At 37.3% G+C, this 21,128-nt stretch overlaps 1 non-coding gene across 1 annotated transcript; it reads left to right on the top strand.

Moving 5' to 3' along the window:
* Window positions 1-10,655: 10,655 nt before the first annotated feature.
* On the top strand, window positions 10,656-10,740 carry TRNAR-UCG. The gene has a single exon. It is a non-coding gene; the product is annotated as a tRNA-Arg (tRNA).
* Window positions 10,741-21,128: the final 10,388 nt, after the last annotated feature.

Genomic DNA, 21,128 nt, shown 5'->3' with positions numbered 1-21,128 from the left:
TTTAAAGATAAGGGTGGCTTTATGTAGAATTGGGAGCTTCCTCCCTGTGCCTCAATCCTTTCTGCCCGCCCCCCCCCCCACACCCAATTTCTAGCCACACTGGCATCCCCAAGCTCTTATCTCTAACTCCCCAGGTTTTTTCCTGATTTTTATCTCCCATTTATAGAATGGACCAGAATTCCACGAGATAGAGGCCATATAAATGTTTATCTAACCCTGTAGAATCCCTTGTTTCAAGGTTTTATCTTCTGTTTATACCTACCATTTTTTTTTTTTTGCTCTCTTGTGCTATTTCAATAACCTATTGCTGTGTATGAACACACACCAGAACCTAGTGGTTTCTAACACAAATTGTTCATTTAGCTCTCCTTTCTTTCTGTTGGCTGGATGGTTTTTATCTGAGCTGACTTGGCTTATTTGCGCTGGGCTCACTAACGCACCTGCAACCAGCTGGAGGACAAAATGGTGTCTCAATGGTCCATGATAGCCTCACTCCTATTTGGCTAGTGGTTGTTGGCTGTCAAAAGGGGGCACATGGGCCATATAGTTTTCATCCACCAGGCTAAGTTGGGTTTCTTCTTGGTCATGGATTTTCAAAATAGCAAAAGCAGAAGTCTCAATGAACGAGTGGCATATTTTTAATGTTTCATTGGCCAAAGCAAGTCTCATGGCCAATCCAGGTTCAATGGGCTTCAGATTGAATAGATCCCACCTCCACATCTGACTGCAAGGGTATGGAGGCAACAGGGGAGGAATAGGTAGCCTCTTATGCATTCTATCACAAGTTTCTTCAAACTGTTTATAAAAAATCATCTGAAGTTTGGAGTTATTTTTGGTCTAATATATGCTGCTTCACTATTGCCGAACCTGTACTTTCTGGGTCTTTAAGAGAATGTGGAAGCCATATGTCATTCATGTCATGTGATCTGTTGCAAATTTGCTTACACACTTTATATGGTCTTGTATAAGCTATTAAACTAAAAGAGAATGTAACACTAAACCAATCCCAATTATGCCTGCTATATGGAGAACATCTTCTATACAAGAGATTTTTTCCTCACAGCGAAGCCTGATTCAAAGTTCCCACAATGCAAGACATGCTTTGATGTGTGATTCTTAATAAAAGGTAGTTTAGAGAGATTAGAATTATTTCCAATTTTGCATAAGGTCAGAATTTTTGTGTAATTGCATAATTCAGATTCTGATAAAATATAACCGTGGTGCATATTCACAGATATAACAAAAGTAGCCTTACTCCCAGGACCGCATAAAACAAATTAATCTGACAATATGAGTTAGCACATTTTGGGGTTATAGTGTTATCGCCTGGTATATCACCTGGTAATATTTGATGGGGCAGAATAATTTATTACAGTCTTAAAAATAATTTAATCATATTTTACTAAAATTCAAATAAAACATTTGCACAGTCCTTGAATAATACCTGTACTAAAAGGAACATAGTTCCTTAAATATTGTTTCATATGTGGCTTCTGCCACAAGACCATAGATGTCTTGAGAGCAGAAACCCTGTCTTATTATTGTATCCTAAACTCCTAGAAAGTAATGATCCTCAATATTTTCTTTAACTGAAGTTTAATCAAATAGTAAAACATTAATTTGGCTAGTGGCAAGATAAGTTTTGGTCCTGAATGGTGATTATTTTACAGCAAGTTCTGTACGTTAGGCACCATAAATTGCATCACAATAAATATTATTGAGTCCATATTATGGACCCGTGTGCTATGAGAAGTCTACTGGATACTAAATAGGAATATTGAATAGTTTTTGTAAGCATGCAGCTCACAGTATTGAAGTGGTAATAAATATAATAGTAAAATCACTGTGAACACATGCATTGTTGTTGAGAGGTCAATTTAGAAAAATCCACCCTCTGCTGTGTTTCTCCTTTGCTGTCACACTATTGCCAATCTCAAAACCCTTCTCACACGGATATATGGGGTTTTTCCCCACACCAAGCAATTTTGTGACACCAGCTAGGTGTCCTGCAATGTAACTAAATTCTGACGTTTTCTACGTGGAGACAGCATCGGGTCCTACAGGTTACGGGCTCAGTCCTAAGAGACCGATGTCCACCTCGCCTGCCAATTGTGAGTAGTAGATCTCCGTGTTGGCCATAACTTCTGTCCAACCTGGCTACAAATCGGGGCTTCCCATGACCCCTCTTTGGTTTGATTAATTTGCTAGAGGAGCTCACAGAGCTCATGGAAACACTTTCAGTTGCCAGTCTATACAAGAATGTGATAAAAAAACATAGATGAAGATAAAAGATCTCAGATGAAGAGTTGCATGGGGTGAGGTCTGAGGGACCCAAGTGCAGGAGCTTCTGTCCTTAGGGAGTTGGGGTATGTCATTCTTCTGCTATGTGGATGTGTTCACCAACCTGGAAGCTTTCCACACCCCGCAGCATTGGGATTTTATGGGGCTTTCTCATGTAGGAATGATCAATTATTAACTCAATTTGCAGCCCCTTTCCCCTTTCTGGAGAGTAGGGAGTGAGGCGAAAATTCCAAAGTGCTGATCATGGCTGGGTCTTTCTGGAGACTATCCAGAGTCACCTTATTAGAACAAAACATGCTTCTAGTGCTCTCATTTAGAAAATTATAAGGGTTTTAGAAGCTCTGTGCCAGGAACAGGAGGCAGAGACCAATATATATATTTTCTGTTATCTCACAAATGTAAAATGGTGCAGCCACCTGGAAAGCAGTTTGGCAATTTCTTAAAATGTTGAGTCTTTTAAGATGAGTATCCACCCGAGAGAAGTGAAAACATATGTCTACACACAGACCATATGATAAATTGAGAATGTCAGTAGCATTATTCATGATAGCCAAAAAGTGGAAACAACCCAAATGTCCATCAACTGGTGAATGGCTAAACAAAATATGATATGTCCTTGCAATGAGATAACATTCAACAATTAAAAGGAACAAAGTACTGATACATTCTGCAGCCGGAATACATGGATAAATACATCCATGCATGTACCTCTAGAACATGATGCTAAGTGAAAGAAAACAAACACAAAAGACCACATGTTGCACGATCCCATTTGTATAACATGTCCAGTAAAAGGCAAATTTGTACGGACAGCAGATTAGTAGTTGCCCGGGGCTGGGATTGGGAACAGGGAGTGTCTGCAAATGAGCACAAAGTTACTTTCTGGGGTAATGGAAATATCCCTAAATTCGATGCTGGTAATAGCTGCACAATTCTGTAATTTTTTAAACAACTACTGAATCGCACACTCAAAATGAGTAAATTTTATGGCTTGTAAATTATACCGCGATAATGCTGTTTTTTTAAAAAAAAATCCTCATTCGTAGGATGTAATATATTTTGGGTCAGAGAAGGCATGCTGGAATAGGTGGCCTGAAGTACATCTAAAAGGTGATAAAAATTCGCTACTTTCAAATAGCGAATTCTGTGGTTGATCGGTAGCCTAACAAAAGGCTACCACTGGGATGAAAAACAGCCTGATGCATGTTGAGTGGGCCTGCTATGTGTGTAGCATCTATGGTAATTTCTGTTTCAGTAAAATAGGCAGTCGTAAGAGATGAAGCTAGAGATGTCAGAACTAGCTAGAACGTGGAAGGCCTTGTGTGTCATATTTTAAAAGTGGGCTCTTCTTCTGTACGTGATCAGGATATTTTGAAAGTTTGAAGCCATTATTGTCACCTAATTGGCTTTAGTTTTCGGATGAACCACATGGCAGCTCCTCGTTGCCATGGGGATGGTCATGGAGATTGAGGGAAGCAAGGATTGTATGGGGAGGGCATTGCTGGTGCCAGGGCACCGATTAAGAAGCTGGTAAGGGGCACCTGAGTAGCTCGATGGGTTAAGCGTCTGACTTTGGCTCAGGTCGTGATCTCATGCTTTGTGGGTTTGAGCCCCATGTCAGGGTCTCTGCTGTGAGCACAGACCTCGCTTCAGATCCTCTGTCCCTCCTTCTCTCTCTGCCCCTCCCCCACTTGCACATGTTCTCTCTCTCTCTCTCTCAAAAAAAAAAAAAACCAGTAAAAAGAAGCTGATAAAATATTGAAGATGAGAGATAAAGATGATTGTAGGTAGGTTAGTTGGAATAAGAATGGAAGACAAACCCTTTTTCTGTGAAATTTGCAGGGAGTGGTGATTGCATATGGGAAGTTAAGAGCGAGGGGAGAATCATGAAAGAATTCTAAGATTTTGGCCTCAGTGAGTAGATAAATGATGATTCCAGTAGCTGGAAAGGAGAATCCAGGAGAGATTATTTAAGGGGAAAGATAATATGTCATGACCTCTGGCCATCCTGGTGGCAATATTTCAGCAGGCCATTGGGACTGGATAAGAGACTGGATACAGGCCTGTGTTTGAGCTTCATTAACATGGCAGCTGAAACTATGGGAGTGGACTATTGAGCCAGAGTCAACATGTAGATTGGAAAGAACTGTAGGTAAAGAATGGGATCCCAGTGACCATGAAGGATGAAAACCAGAAAATTATTTTGTCTGGTGCTGTTCAGCCTGGATATCCCAATGCGCTGAGTAAGCTGAACTCTTGTCTTCCTAACACACTTTTACCAGAATTCATCAATTTTTTATCTCTTTAGTATGGGGTAGACTTGGCAAGGTATTAAACATGGCCAGCAGGAATGATGGAGAAATATTCTAAACCATCTTCTGGATGTATGGTCTGTCCAGGTTACCTGCTAGTTGATAAGGGGACATCTGAAGATAAACCAACTACTTATAGTATCTTAAATACTGTGAGTCGACAAACAATTTGTCAATGAATTGAAAGCGATGTATTTCTGTCTTTCCTATTTCAAAGAAATTATCCATATCACTCACTAATTCAACTACAATAGAGCATCAAAATAATATTTTAATAGCAATTTAAAGTTGTCCAGTGATAAGCACAGATTCCAAAGAAAGGCGATCAAATACAAAATCATTCTTCCCCTCTCTTGTGGTTGGTATTTATTGCTAATTCACTGGACATTTAAAAAAAAATTGTCTTGTAGATTCCTAGAATTGTAAGAAGTCATCCCATTTCACTTTCCTCAATTTAATTAGCAGAATGTTTGTACCAATGTCTGCTCCCTGACGGAGGAGTCCCTATATGTGGCTTTGGATTGGTGACTTTTACAGAATGTTGCAGGTGGAAGGAAACTTGGAATGAATCTTTATTTGCTCCTCACTGATAGATCATGGACCAAGGGTTCCCTCAATCATGTTTTATTGGGCTCATTTGCCCAAATTTCACTGTAACTTTGGTTAGTGGTAAATTTCTTTTAAAGGAAGATTTATCATAAAAACCTGGATTTTCCAGCTGTTCTTATAAAAACAACTGGAAAATTGTACAGTGCTGGGGCCCATTTTCACATGTTAGCAGTCAGCTAGGACTGAGTAGAGGCTGACGTCTTTTGATGGGGCACATGCTTTCTAGGTGCCAGAGTCACATCCCCAGTTACTGCTGGCCGATTTACTAAATTACTTTTTTTTTTAACCAAAAAAAATAAAATAAAATTCAGTGTTATTCAACCATAATTTCTCACCAGCCATAATTTATTTTTAGTTATTACTGGATTGGTCTGCAGATACACACGAAGACTATTTTTAAAAGTGATTTTAGGGGCGCCTGGGTGGCGCAGTCGGTTAAGCGTCCGACTTCAGCCAGGTCACGATCTCGCGGTCCGTGAGTTCGAGCCCCGCGTTGGGCTCTGGGCTGATGGCTCGGAGCCTGGAGCCTGTTTCCGATTCTGTGTCTCCCTCTCTCTCTGCCCCTCCCCCGTTCATGCTCTGTCTCTCTGTCCCAAAAAATAAATAAAAACGTTGAAAAAAAAAAATAAAAGTGATTTTAAACTATTTCTGTTGAGCATGCTATCTGAGCATACTTTTGCCCAACCAGTTCCATGCCAGAGGAAACTAATTTGTGTTGTCACTTGTATGATAATTATTGCATTTACAAGACAATTTGAGACTCAATCTGGTACTATTTTCTTTTTAGTGTGTAGAAATCGCATAATTTACTATTCATTATATATAGCTGTTATAGGAAGTATGTGAACATTTTGGGATAAAAATTTTTAAAATACAGCAACTCGGCATGTCTATTAAGGCGATTCAGGCTTGAAAAGCTCTAAGCGTTCATGCCAACATCTGTCTAATCCAGAAAGCTAGTCTGGTCTGGTGATAGTGGCAAGAGCTTGCATTTGAGCACTCTACTGTGGGATTCTGGGCAGCTTCCTGCTCGAGTTATCCTTCTGAGTGATGTAGAAGTTGGCGGAGATGAAGCACCATTGGGACACAGGCTGAAAACAGATGTTGTGACATCTTACCCCTTTAATTTTTAGAGTCTGTTATTTGCCTGGGTTGCTAAAACTGGTGTTGGTAAATTGAGACTGTTTATCTAGAATTTAAGTCACAAATCTGTGCAGTGATTCATATAGGGAAAATTCCCAGCGACTTGGGACGTAGTCTGGGACAGCTGGATGGAGAAATGTCAGCAGCTGTGCAAAACACCTGAGCTTCATACAGGCATAAGACCGAACAGAGCCCAAGATCATCTCCGCAGGTAAAAACTAAATGGTGGGCATGAAAGAGGCAGTGTGAATTACCAGAAATTATCCAGCATGATGGACAAGTAGTCTTCTTTCTTCAAAGGCATCTTTTCTTTCTTTTCCCTTCTGAGAAATGATACTTTTTTTTTTTTTATAGAACAACAAAGGTAATCATGCCATGGTAAGTAGAATGTTGAAGCAGAGACGTAATTGGAGGTTGAGTCATTGAGGCATAGGTCAATGTCAGCTTGATTAGCAGGTCAGGAACCTAGTATTAATAAGGGTTCAAAAGGAAATTTAGGGTCCAAGAAATATAAGATCCAAATAGGAGAAGGGTCCAGAGGAGCACATCTACTCATCTTTTGGCCGTGGCAGGCATTGCCAATCAATTGGACATTCTTCTTCTGAGCCTAGATATGGCATACTTCTCAATCCCATCCTTCCGATAGCTGCATGCTTTCGCTCAGAGGCAGAAGCCTACATATTCTCCTACTTACCAGCTCAAGATACCTAGTTCACTTTTCCAGAAAGATCAGAATGGAATGAATATAAAGGCTGCAGTTGAGTCACGGTGTTATGTATTGCTTTAGCACCAACCATGGGTAGGCAGAATTTTTTCTTAAACTCTGCTGAGGTAGGGCCTCCAGATGAAAAGGAAGAGAACATTTTCTTCTAACTCAGTTTCTTTGAACAACAGTTGCTGTCACTTTCAGTAAAATGACTCATTTTACTGAAGGAGTTTTTTTTTTTTTTTTGGTTGTAAATTATCCCACTGACTTACATTACCTGGAAAGGTATCTATTTCCTTATTCATGTCAAATTACATGAACATAGCTGAATCTCATTTATTATTTCAATAGAAGGTACTTTTGTGTGTTCTGGGAAGCTAAGAATATGTTGTTCTTAATAAAACCCCATTACCTATGGGGAGGATGTGTTACATTCTGGATGGGATGTTCTGTTACAGGCAGGTCCTAGAGCAAATGTTACTGTAGATTATTTACGGACAAGGTTATATTTCGTTCCTTCTGTCTTTCACCAGTGAGCTTGTGACTCTCGGAGATATTCACCCTTTATCATCATATTCATTTGTTCTTTCGTGAATTTCAACATTACCCATTTATATTCAGGCCTCTGTTTGAGTATAACCAAATATGTCTTGATCTTGTCAGGTTCTCCTCCGTATTTCTGCTGTAGCCATTATGAGTCTTTCGTTGCTGTGTTATAGCTTTAAAGATACCTATCAGCCGCATAAGTCATTTTGTCTAATATGACCTGATCCTCTTTAAGGGCTTTCTTTATATTTCTTCCTCTTTAGGGAAGAGTAGTATACAAAATGGCCAAGAGCATGCATGAATAGTTATGTTGTTAAAATCTTAGTGGAGTGCCATGAATGTAACCTTACGCTCCCATTAGACTTCAGAGAAAGCTTGTATCTTGAACATGGTTTTTGCAACATTTTCTTCCTAAATATCCTATGATTTGTAAGTAAGTGAACACTGCTTCCTATTGTGCTGAACCAACAGCATTTTCTTTATTATTTTTATTTTTTAATAAAATGCCATGTCCCTTAAACAGTTGTGAAAGAAAAATGAAAATCTGATAGGTAGGCAGGCTAATGTAGCATTATTTAAAATGTAATCATCAATAACGATGAATATTAATGCAAGTGTTCTTTTTTTTTTAACATTGGGTGAAGTTTGCTCTCTCTTTCTCTCTGTCGAAATAAATGCTGGGGCGCCTGGGTGGCTCAGTCAGTTATGCAACTGACTTCCGCTCAGGTCATGATCTCACGGTTCGTGTGTTCGAGCCCTGTGTCAGGCTCTGTGCTGACATATTAGAGCCTGGAGCCTGCTTCAGATTCTGTGTCTCCCTCTCTCTCTGTCCCTCCCCTGCTCATTCTCTGTCTCTCTCTGTCTCTTAAAAATAAATAAGCGTTAGGGGCGCCTGGGTGGCGCAGTCGGTTGGGCGTCCGACTTCAGCCAGGTCACGATCTCGCGGTCCGTGAGTTCGAGCCCCGCGTCGGGCTCTGGGCTGATGGCTCAGAGCCTGGAGCCTGTTTCCGATTCTGTGTCTCCCTCTCTCTCTGCCCCTCCCCCGTTCATGCTCTGTCTCTCTCTGTCCCAAAAATAAAAACGTTGAAAAAAAATTAAAAAAAAATAAAATAAAATAAAATAAATAAGCGTTAAAAAAAAAGAAAGAAAGAAATACTTAAAAATAAATAAATAAATAAACCAGAGCACCTGGGGGCTCAGTCAGTTTAATGTCTGACTCTTGATGTCGGGTCGCTGTCCTGAGATCAAGCCCCATCTTGGGGTCCGTGCTGAGTGTGGAGCCTGCTTGGGAATTCTCTTTCCCTTTCTCTCTGTCCCTCTCCCTTCTCCAAATAAATAACATTTTTTTTAAAGTATTGGGTGAAGTTTTGTCATTTAACGTAAGCCTTCCATTCTTTTTCTTTTGCTGACTAATCCCAAATTAAAGCTCTGGAAATTCATTCCCATCTGGTTTCAAACTCCCAGGTGATTCTAAAGTACACCTAAATTGCTATCAGCACCTGTAAGCCTCTCAACTGTATAAACTTTTATGCTAAGGAAAGGATTATTAGGATACTAAGTTTCATCATGGCCTGGAGACACCCTCCAGGTGTCTAAACTGTTGGTTTGCTGAACAGAGCATCCATTCTCAATCGCTTCTCTCCTGTGGGCATCCCATATAGGCCCAGACACCTTCTTCGTAGCCAGATATGGGTTTTGAATTGGTATTGGTGTAGAATATGGTGTGTGGTATGGAGTAAGGATTTCAGGAAAGCAGTTAAGTTGGTTTGAGGTTGAGTTTGAGATTCTGACAGTGATTCCAGCTAAAAGATCATGGTGGCTTGGGTCAAGGCAACTGCAGTGCAGGTGGGGAGAAGAGATGCACTTGAGGGATACTTAGGAGTTTTACTTGACAGGAATTGAAGACTGTAAATCAAGTTGGCGGCATAAGAAGGTGTCAAGAAGGACTCAGGTTTCTGACTGTAGCAACTCAACGGATAAAGGTTTACTGGGATCTGAAATGTTGATGGAAGAGACCTGGGACTCCCCAGCAATGGAGTGATTGAGATAAGCAGAGGAGTACAGAATTAAAGGAGATACGGCATCCAGGATGGGATTCTGAAGATGGACAGGAAGAGAAGCTAGGGAAGTCAACAGATTATTGAGGAGAAAAACCAAGAGCATGCAGTGTAACAGTAGCAGAGAGAAAAACAGTATTTTAAAGTGATCAGTGAGGTCAAGAAAAGGACTGAAATGGACCAGTGGATTTAATAGCTTGGGAGACTCATAAGATCAGATGAGCTGGAGAGGATTATGCCAAACCTTGATATGTTTATGAATTCATGTGTAAACATAAAGTACTATATAAATGTTAGCTACTTTCCCTCATCAAATCATAAACTCACTGAAGATACAGATACTTTTATTTATTTTGAATCAATAGCACCCACCTCATCTCTTGCCTCAAACCTGTGATTATCAAATATTTGGTGGCATAACGAATGAACACACCGTGACACATTAGGACCGTTAGAACACTCTGTAATTTGTTTTAAAAGAATTTCTTTAGAAGTTATTTTTGTCTCTGACTTTACAAACCCAATTTTAATCCACCCCTTTAAACTTCCAATTGGGGAAAGTCTATCCTAGGCCATAAGATTTTCCTGATTTCAGTTATAGTCTCCAGAATTTGGGAATTTATAATTCCAAACAGAGGTGAACTTGAAAATATGAGTTGTGTTTCACTGGCCTCGTCTAGAAATGATGACTTTAAGTTTGGTTGTTACCAGTTTACAAACTTATGTGTCCACTTTAGAGTATTCTTTGCTTTCATGGAGACAAATTCTGTGTTATCAACTGTTCTCATCAGCTTTTTATTCTTTTATGTAAACATTATCAGAATAAAAAATATAAAGATGTTACCCATTATAAAAATACAACACCATATACTTGGTAATTTTATTATTTCAGGGCATTTTATTATGGTCCTAGTTTCTGGACATTACATATGATAAAAAAAGTGTAATAATATTTTCATTATAAGAATATATATGAGGGGCGCCTGGGTGGCTCAGTCGGTTGAGCGTCTGACTTCGGCTCAGGTCATGATCTCGCGGTCTGTGGGTTCGAGCCCCGCTTCGGGCTCTGTGCGGACAGCTCAGAGCCTGGAGCCTGTTTCGGATTCTATGCCTCCCTCTTCCTCTGACCCTCCCCTGTTCATGCTCTCTCTCTCTCTGTCTCAAAAATAAATAAATGTTAAAAAAAATTTAAAAAAAAGAATATATATGATAGCATTAGTGGAAAATATGTAACAGGATAAAAAAATACAGATACTCATTCTGTTCTTTGTATTCTAGTACAGATGCTTTTAGTTGTTTTTTTTTTCAAAATATTTATGTCATAAAAAATTCCACTATGCTTCGCAACCTATTTTATAAATATATTTAACTCATTTTTTCTTGGTCATTATGTTGAGACCATTTTCCAAGCCAAGTGATCTTCTGTGAAACACAACACAGCACACACACACACACACACACACACACACACGCACACACAAAGTCTATTGCATGGGTGAATCCAAACTCAGTTAAAGAGCTTCCAATAGTTAGACATTTAGATAATTTCCTATTTTTCAATATTATAAACAACATTTCTGGGCATGTTTTTAAAGCTAAATCTTTGTATACAGCTTTGATTTTATCTCAGAATACATTTCTGGAATTAAGACAGCAAAGAATAAAATGTAGACATATATAAGTTACTGATAAGTAATGCAAAATTTGGAAGCATTAAAAATGTCGCATACATACTGAATGTAGAAAAAGTGGGAAAAGAATAAAATAAGAATGGCTTTTAATCTCACTCACCTGAAATGGAATTTATTGTATAATCTTATAGATTGTGTTTATTAAACGTGTCAAACTCTCTTCCTATCTTCATTTTTTGGTAGCTAATGTATCTTTCTTGACATATTATATAGCATAGCACATAACTTATAGCATATAATATGTTATATGATATATAATATGTGATATGTGATGTATAATATATAATGGCCTCACTAATGATTTGTCATTTTCTATACTGAGATCCTACACTGATCCTTTGTTCATTTTCATTTTTATTTTTATTTTGAGAGAGAGTGCAGCATGAGCAGGGGAGGGGCAAAGAGACAGGGAGAGAGAGAATCCAAAGCAGGCCCCGTGCTCTCTGCGCAGAGCCCAATGTGGGGCTCCAGTCTCCAAACCACAAGATCATGACCTGAGCTGAAGCCAAGAGTCGGATGCTTAACTGACTGAGCCACTCAGGTGTCCCCATTTATTTATTTATTTATAAAAAATTTTTTTAACGTTTATTCATTTTTGAGACAGAGAGAGACAGAGCATGAATGGGGGAAGGTCAGAGAGAGAGGGAGACACAGAATCTGAAACAGGCTCCAGGCTCTGAGCTGTCAGCCCAGAGCCCAACGCGGGGCTCGAACTCACGGACCGCGAGATCGTGACCTGAGCCGAAGTCGGACGCCCAACTGACTGAGCCACCCAGGCGCCCCCCCATTTTTATTTTTAAACGTGATTTCATGTTCCCTTCTTTATCATGGTAGGTGGGTCATTTTATTTACTCTAGATAAATATTGCTACTACATAAGTGAGCTATTGATTCCAAATATTTCATTTGTAACAGGTCAATGTACTAAACTCTCTTAAAACTTTCAATGATTTTTTCAGATAGTTTTTGTGGATTATCTAGACAAAATAACTTTCCCTTCTTAAAAAAATAGGGTAATTTACTTTCATCATCTCCGAGGTATATTATTTTTCCTTCTGTCCTGCCTTCTCTCAGTTCATCCTTCCTTCCTCCCTTCCTTCTTTCCTTTCTTTCTTCCTTTTTGTCTATTGCTTTGGTTACAGTTTGATGAAGAATATAATGTGCTGATTATGATTATGCCTGTTTTCTCCGTTAGTTCTAAGGTGTAATGTCTGTTGCATTTTCATTAAGTGCCAGGTGAGATTGACTGAGAGTTTAAGATTTTTTTTATAGTTTAACCACGGTGTCTGCAGTGCATCTGGCATTAATATACTAATATTTAATTTATAATTTGGTTCTAAGTTTCTAAGTGAGATAGGACTATGAGTTTGTGTGTGTGTGTGTGTGTGTGTGCGCGCACACGAGCATCTGTGTGCATGCATGTGTGTACTATTTCAGATTTGGCGATATAGAAATATGAGCCTTCCTAGTTGAATTGGAAAATGTGTAATTTTCTTCTGGGCTTTAAAAAAGTTTAAACAACCTGGAACTTACTTTTTTTAGAGTGTGAATGTACCGTTCATGCTTTGACCCTTGTCCAAGCACCTCCATAATCTCTTGTCTGGACTGACTTGATGTTCCAGGTTCCACCCCTACCTTCCCTTTGGTATGGTGTTTAGCAAGCAGCCAGAATGAACCTTATATTTGTCAGCACATGTCCCTTCTCTGCTGAGAACTCTCCAGAACTTCCTGTGACACCCTTAAGACTATAACCCAGCCTCACTCACCCTTCTCTGCTCCTCGCCCCTCGCTCTCCCCAGCCCTTTGGAGTTCTCTTTGTTGTTTCTACAATGAAACAGAATACATCCCAGATGGCCCCCAGCTGTCTTCCTTCGCTTCCTTCTTGGATTCTACTATGATCTCTTATCAGAAGCGCTTTCCCGGCACACTAAGAACCCCACCGCCACCCCCATTTGTTTATTATACACCAGGCACTCTTCTAAAGATTTCCCATATTAACTCACTGAATCTTCACCATGACACTGTGGGGTAAAAAGTATGAATCCCACTTTATAGACGAGAAGCATGAGGCACAGTGCTTGTGGTAACCTATGCACGTTCACGACAGCTGCTTGGTTCGGTGGTGGGGATCCCAGCTGGGCAGACAGATGCCCCCACGGCCACTCATCCTTTCTACAACACCCAGTCCTTGCCCTGATTTGTCCCCATGTCATACTTTACCACCACCGGCTATCCTAGATCTCTTCAGCAGTTACCTTGTTAGGACTGGGGATTTGCCCACAGATGGATTCCTGCTGGATTCTTCCTTGGGCCCTAGAGCAACATCTGGCAAGTCACAGGCTCCCAATAATACACATATTTTTCAGAAATAAATTCACTCAAAGAATCAGGAAAATAGGGGTGCCTGGGTGGCTCAGTCGGTTAAGCATCCAACTTCAGCTCAGGTCATGATCTTGCGGTTTGTGGGTTCAAGCCCCGTGTTGGGCTCTGTGCTGACAACTCAGAGCCTGGAACCTGCTTCCGATTCTGTGTCTGCCTCTTTCTCTGGCCCTCCCTTGCTCACGCTCTGTCTCTCTCAAGAATAAATAAATATTAAAAAAAAAAAAAAGAATCAGGAGAATAAGCTAAGTGTAATTTTTTTTTTTTTTTAGGGAGTAATTCTTTGATAGCTTTTAAAAGCTTTCAGGATAATTCTTTTTTTTCTTTTTATTTATTTTTGAGGGAGAGAGAGAGACACAGATTGTGAGTGAGAGAGAGGCAGAGAGAGAGGGAGACACAAAATCCAAAGCAGGCTTCAGGCTCTGAGCTGTCAGCACAGAGCCCAGCGCAGGGCTCAAACTCACAAACCCTGAGATCAGGACCTAAGCCAAAGTCGGACGCTTTACCGACTGAGCTACCCAGGCGCCCCAGGATAATTCTTGTTCTACTGGGCTGTCTACCTCCTGAGTCACTGGTCATTTTTTTTTCCCTAGGAAATTAGTGTTCCAGATGCCCTGCTACCAATTGTATCCATAGAAAGCCACCATATTAAATATTCTCTATTCATATGAAAGACAATCTCCCTCATTAGCCTTAATATTGTGCTTTGTGATTTATCTCTTGTTTTTCCTCAACCATTCTGTGAAGGCTGTTGCAAACACACTGAGTTAGTAAGTGTAAACTTGTTCCTACACATAATCAACAGATCCATTGCTTTTTCTGATTTCTTTTTGTCTGCATTCTATTCTTCTGTTGATTCATTCTTTCTTTCATTAATTTCCATTGTCATTATTTTTCACCTTATTTTACTTATTGTCAGTCTCCCATATGTAATGATGGAATTAACTGATGCTGAATTGGCCTGCATTGCAGATTGGGGCCACACCCTCTCGGGCTGGTGTTTTGTTCTTTTATTTTCTGAATAACCTCTGGCTGCAGTTTTAATTACTTCTTTTACTCAATAGCGAATTAAGCAGTTTTTGTTTTCCCAAAGGCTGATAAACTTTAGATATTTAATCTTTTATATTAGCTGCTGTGTTTGTTGCATGATAATTACATAATATGGCTGACACAATTTATACTTGTGGGGAAATTGCTGAGGCTTTTGCTTAGGGCTACAGAAATGGTAGCAATTCATTATGCTTTTTTCAAGGAAAATATGAAAATAATACATATCATTGTTCTCTTTGGGTTCACACATCAATACGTATGTTTTTCATCTGATGATATTCATTGTATGGTTTATTTCTTATACTAAATTTACTATGATATTAATTATGAGACAAATTATTACTAATAATAAATGTTATGAAAGTTTGGAATATTGACCACTAAATATATAAAATACTGTATATATTGTCTTACTCATTTTTTCTTCAACCCAGTCATGTGTAAACCCATTGATGAGTAAATTTGAGGCTTGGAGTGGCTAATTAATAAAGATTCAAACACAGATCTGGCCGAATTTAAAGATTTTATTTTATTTTATTTTATTTTATTTTATTTTATTTTATTTTACTTTATTTATTTTATTTTATTTTATTTTATTTTATTTTACTTTATTTTACTTTACTTTACTTTATTTTATTTTATTTATTTTATTTTATTTTATTTTAGTTAAAAATGTTTTTTAGGGGCGCCTGCGTGGCTCAGTCGGTTAAGTGTCAACTTTGGCTTGGGTCATGATCTCACAGTTCATGGTTTCAAGTCCCGTGTCGGGCAATGTCCTGACAGCTCAGAGCCTGGAGCCTGCTTTGAATTCTGTATCTCCTTCTCTCTCTGCCCCCACTTGCTCACGCTCGCTCTCTTTCTATCAAAAATAAACATTAAAAAAAAATCCTTAATTTTGTTTAACGTTCATTTATTTTTGAGAGAGAGAGACAGAGCGTGAGCAGAGGAGGGGCAGAGAGAGGGAGACATAGAATACCAAGCAGGCTCCAGGCTCTGAGCTATTAGCACAGAGCGTGACGTGGGGCTCGAACCCACAAACTATGAGATCATGACCTGAACTGAAGTCAGATACTTAACAGACTGAGCCACCCAGGTGTCCCTCAATGCCTACAGTTTTAATCATTGTCATATACTGAGAGCATTATCCATCTTGTTTAGTATATATGGGATCAGTTGATAGGTTAATAGATGCTTGTGTACTCCTTAAAAAGGAACTACCCATTTTTGAAGCAATTAATTATTGAAAGCAATATGAATATTTTCCCCATGGCATGAGTTAGTTTATACATTATGTTAAAAATTATATAATATTCCATTTTATTAATGCTCCACAACTTAACCAATCCCTATAATTTATTCATGCTAAATATTTCCAGTATTTTATTATTATTCACAGCCATTTGATGACAACTTAATAGGTAAGGTTTATCCTCATCTAAAACTATTTCCATGCAATAAAATATTAGAAGTGAAAAAGCAGGATCAAAATTCATATACCCTACCCCAAAGACATGGCAGTTGCACTACTAGGTATTTATCCAAAAGATACAAAAATACTGATTTGAAGGGGCACATGCAATCCAATGTTTAAGCAACACTATCAAAAATAGCCAAATTATGGAAAGAGCCCAAAAGTCCATTGACTGATGAACAGGTAAAGAAGAAATGGTATATATCTACAATGGGATATTACTCAGCCATCAAAAAGAATGAAATCTTGCCATTTGTAATGACCTGGATAGAACTAGAGTGTATTATGTTAAGTGAAAAAAGTCAGGCAGAAAAAAGACAAATATCATATGATTTCACTCATATGTGGAATTTAAGAAGCAAAACAGATGAACGTAAGGAAAGGGAAGGAAAAATAAAATAAGATAAAAACAGAGAGGGAGGCAAATCATAAGAGACTCTTAATGGTAGAGACCGAACTGAGGGTTGCTGGAGGGGTGTTAGGTAGGGGGATGGGCTAAATGGGTGATAGCTATTAAGAAGGGCACTTGTGATGAGCACTGGGTGTCATATGTAAGTGTCGAAGCACAAAATTCTACTCCTGAACCCGTTACAACACGATATATTAACTAACTTGAACTGAAATAAAATCTTGGCAAGAAAAAAAAATTACCAAAAGGAAAATAATTCATATATGTTATGAAGGCCTTGGATCTATATTTTTAAACTTCTCTCCTATGCTGCCGTGAGAACTTTTTTCTTGCATTTCACTCATTTTTCTCATTTTAAACAGTTTTCAATAATTTTATATGTAAAGCATTATCTTTCTTTCGTAGATTAAAATGTTTCCTGGCTCACACTGCCCACTGATATTCAGAGTTGAATGGGGCAATCATTTTCTCATTTATCCAATTTTTGTGTACTCTCCACAGTAAAGATTTGGTGAAGTCCGTGCAAATAGGTTCAGCAGATGTAGGGTTAATATTATCTCTAGGTATTTCACTTGTGTTAGTGTGTTTAAAGGAAATTTGTGGGGCTTTTTCTTCCATCAGCCCTTCCTGGCTATTATTAATAGAGATTATTGCTATTTTGTACTTACTTTTGAGTTCTTCAAGATTATTGAAGCTCCTGTTTTTAAAATGATTTTTCAGTTGACTCTCCCTTGTGTTTTTATTTTTATCTAGGCTAATACTATCTTCTGTAAATAACAATGATTTTGTCTCATCTTGGTAATCACTGTGCTTAAAATTTTTTGGTGTTGTTCTATAATTGTTTTGACTAGGATTTCAGAACATTATTAAATTAGAATGGTGAGAACAGAAATGAGATGCTTATAGCTTAGTCAGAATGCGTCTGTGTTTTGTCTCATTGTACAAGATTGGCTATTGGTTTCATGTGGATTTTCTTTATCTTAAGTAATTTTTAAATTCCTAGTTTACTAATTTGATTTATTATTAGAGATGGATGTTAAATGTTATGAAATGTTCATTTATAGGCTCTGTGGATTATATAGTATGGCTTTCTAATGTCATAAAATAGATTCGTGGATTTCATATTTATGTTTATATATCTAGAGAGAGATGATAATATATGTAATTTCTGTTCTGTTGTGCTGATTCTGTAGACTAATAATTACTCAGAAATATTTTTTTCTGTAGTTATAAAAGAGGTAGTACCTTGATGTATGTGTGTGTGTATACATGTGTTTGAGATTTTTTTCAGATTTTGCTATAAAAGATGTACTATGAATTATGTAATAGGGATCATTCTCTCTATAGGATTTTTTCCCTTTTTGTGATGCTGTAAAAAAATAGGTATCTTCTGTCCTTTTACTTAAAACAATTCGTCCTATAAGCACATCTATACTTGGCATGAAAAAATAAACCCAATAGATTGGGATAGAAAGCCATAAAACATAGACACATATATGTGAACTTTATGTATTACACAGCCTCCATTTCAGGTCCCTGTAGGAATGATGAGCTATTTAATAAATTATGCTGGGTCAATTCTATATAGAAACATATAAAATTGAATCTCAGGCTCACACTCGCCACAGAAATCAATTTCAGGTGGATTTATGCTTTAAATATGAAAGATAATACATTAATTTTTAAAAGAAAACTTAGAAGAATATCTTATAACATTGAAATAGGGAATTTTGGATTATAAATATGACACAAATGAGAAATCATAAAGAAAATATTAATATGTTGAATTACATTAAAGATAGATTTTTACCAAAAAAATATTATGAAGCTGAAAGGACAAACCACATAATGGGAAAAGATATTTTTAAGATCCATAACCAAGTGTTAGCATCTGGAAAATATAAACAGCATCTACAAATCAATGATAAAAAGAAAACTCACTTTGCTAAAGATGTTAGAAAAGTAAACAGGAATGATGAGTAAACAGTAATACATTCTCAAAATCGTTGGTAGTCATGCATGCAAATCAAAACCACAATGAGATACCATTTTACACATATTATATTAGCAAAAAGTAAAGAGTCAGACAATATCAAATGATTTATTTCCTTGGGAGGTCCATAACTACTTTGAAAAGGGAGGTGGCATTATTCAGTGAAGTTAAAGATGTGCACATGTACATTTCAAAATTTCAATTCCTAGGAATATACTTAGAGAGCCTCTCGCATATTTTCACAAGGAGACACATGGAGGTATATTTAGAGTAGAATTCTCTATAATAGCTAAAAATTTGGAAACAGCCCACATATCTATCTGCAGTAGAACAGATAAATAGAATGGATAGATACATTTTTAATATTTAGACAATGGAACACTATGGAAGAATGTCAATGAATGAATGTGGGATGAGACTCAAAAACTTTATGTTTATCTGGGTTGGGGGTGGGGATGGAATTCACAGAATTCTTGGAATATAACTCCATTTCTATCAAGGTTACGCATGGCAAAGCTATGGAGTACAATATATTGTTAGAGATGTGTGTGAATATGTTAATACTATTTTTAAAAAGGCAAAGGAAGGATTTTCAAGGGAAATGATATGCAAAAATCACAACAGATATTTCCTCTGAGAACTAGCATTGATGAAAGAGTGTACTGAGGCTTTCAAATCATTTTTCTATTTCTTAAGCTTATTCATGGATAAGTGGGTGTTAATTTTAGTTTTCTTTAAAACTTTCATACATATGAACTGTTCTCTAGAATATATATATCACAGCAATTAAAATATGCAAATGTGCTATCTTTTTTCAGCTTAGTTATACGTAACTTTAGTTTCTTCCATGTTTTTTGATTTACTTATTTCCTTCACTTTTTTGAGTCAAATAACATGTTTGTATTCTTTCTAGAAAATTTCCATTTTTAGGAGATTTTAAAATGTATACTCTATGTAGCTTATTTTTAGCAGTTACTTGACATTAAATTATACTTTCTTTGAATACAGCTCTGCATATTATCTTCAGACATTAGTATGTACTAATAGAATCCTCATGATTATTTTCATAATAATCATTTATGGTAGCTTCTGTTTTCTTTCAGAACTTGGAATTGTTTTCAGCCTTCCAAGTTTTTTATTTGGTTTGAGTCATTGACCTTTTGCTTCTCATTCACAGATTTATTGCAATGTGTTCAGAGAATTTACAAATAGTCTTTTGTTGCTACATACAATGTGACTTTTCTCAAAAATATTTTCAATTGTAAAATATAAAACAAATGCAGAAAAGCACACAAAACCAATGTGATTATGATGTGACTTCCCTTTTACCTGCCACCTACATCAGGAGCTAAACTTTCCCCATGACCCTTTCATTGGATAGATCCCATTCTTCAACACATATAACCGTTGTCTATAAAAAAAGAATCTCATTTCTCCTGTAGAGTTTCTCATGGTGTGGATTTTGTGGATTGTTATCTCTCTAACATCTCTCTATCATCTCTATCTCTCTCTGTCATGTATATCTATCTATCTATCTATCTATCTATCTATCTATCTATCATATATCTATCTATATCTATGTATCATCTATATTTATCAATCTATCTCTATCATCTATATCTATCTTTCTTTATCATCTATATCTATCTATCATCTATCATCTATATATCTATATCTCTCTATCATCTATCTATCATCTATCTATATCTATATCTATCTATCTATCTATCTATCTATTATCTATCTACCTATTTACCAATCTATCTATCTATCTATCTACCTATCTATATGTGTTTCTGACAAAAAATTATTTATGGCTATGTGCATTCTTTGTTAAGAGACAGATAACTTTCACACCCACTGAACTATTTTTGAAAAAATATCAACAACAAAAGTTGGTGAGGATTTGGGCACCCTGAAGTCTGACACATCATTGGCAGAGATGTAAAAGAGCACAATTCCTTTGAGAAAAGTTCTGGCAGCTTCTAATAAAATTAAACATACATTTCCCTGGGGTCCAGCCATGCCACTCTTAAGGTGTTTACCCAAGACTGAAAAGAAAACATTTGTTCACAAAAGGACTTGTGCAGGAATATTTACAGAAGCTTTATTTAATAGCCCAAACCTGGAAATATCCCAGATGACCATTAATGGAAGAAAGAATAAACAAACTTTGCAACATTTATACAAATGAATGCTCTTCAGCAATTACTGAATTGATCTGACCATACACACAAGAGTAGGATAGAGTCTGAAAACACTGTGCTCAGAGCAAGGAATCTCATAAAGCAGTCATTCTGTGTGATTCTGTTTACATGAGCTTCTTTTATGTTTTCCTATTTCTGTTTCCAAATGCTTTTTGTGTCTGTTGTGGGTTTCTTTTTCTATTTTATTTAGGGATTTGAAACTTGACTCATTTTATTTTCTGATAGTCTTTGCTTTCACTGTAAAACAACATAAAA

The sequence above is a fragment of the Lynx canadensis genome, chromosome A3, assembly GCF_007474595.2.
Source record: "Lynx canadensis isolate LIC74 chromosome A3, mLynCan4.pri.v2, whole genome shotgun sequence".
Taxonomy (NCBI): Eukaryota; Metazoa; Chordata; class Mammalia; order Carnivora; family Felidae; genus Lynx; species Lynx canadensis.
The sequence above is the reverse complement of the archived record's forward strand: the minus strand, read 5'-3'. Positions and strand labels throughout refer to the sequence as shown.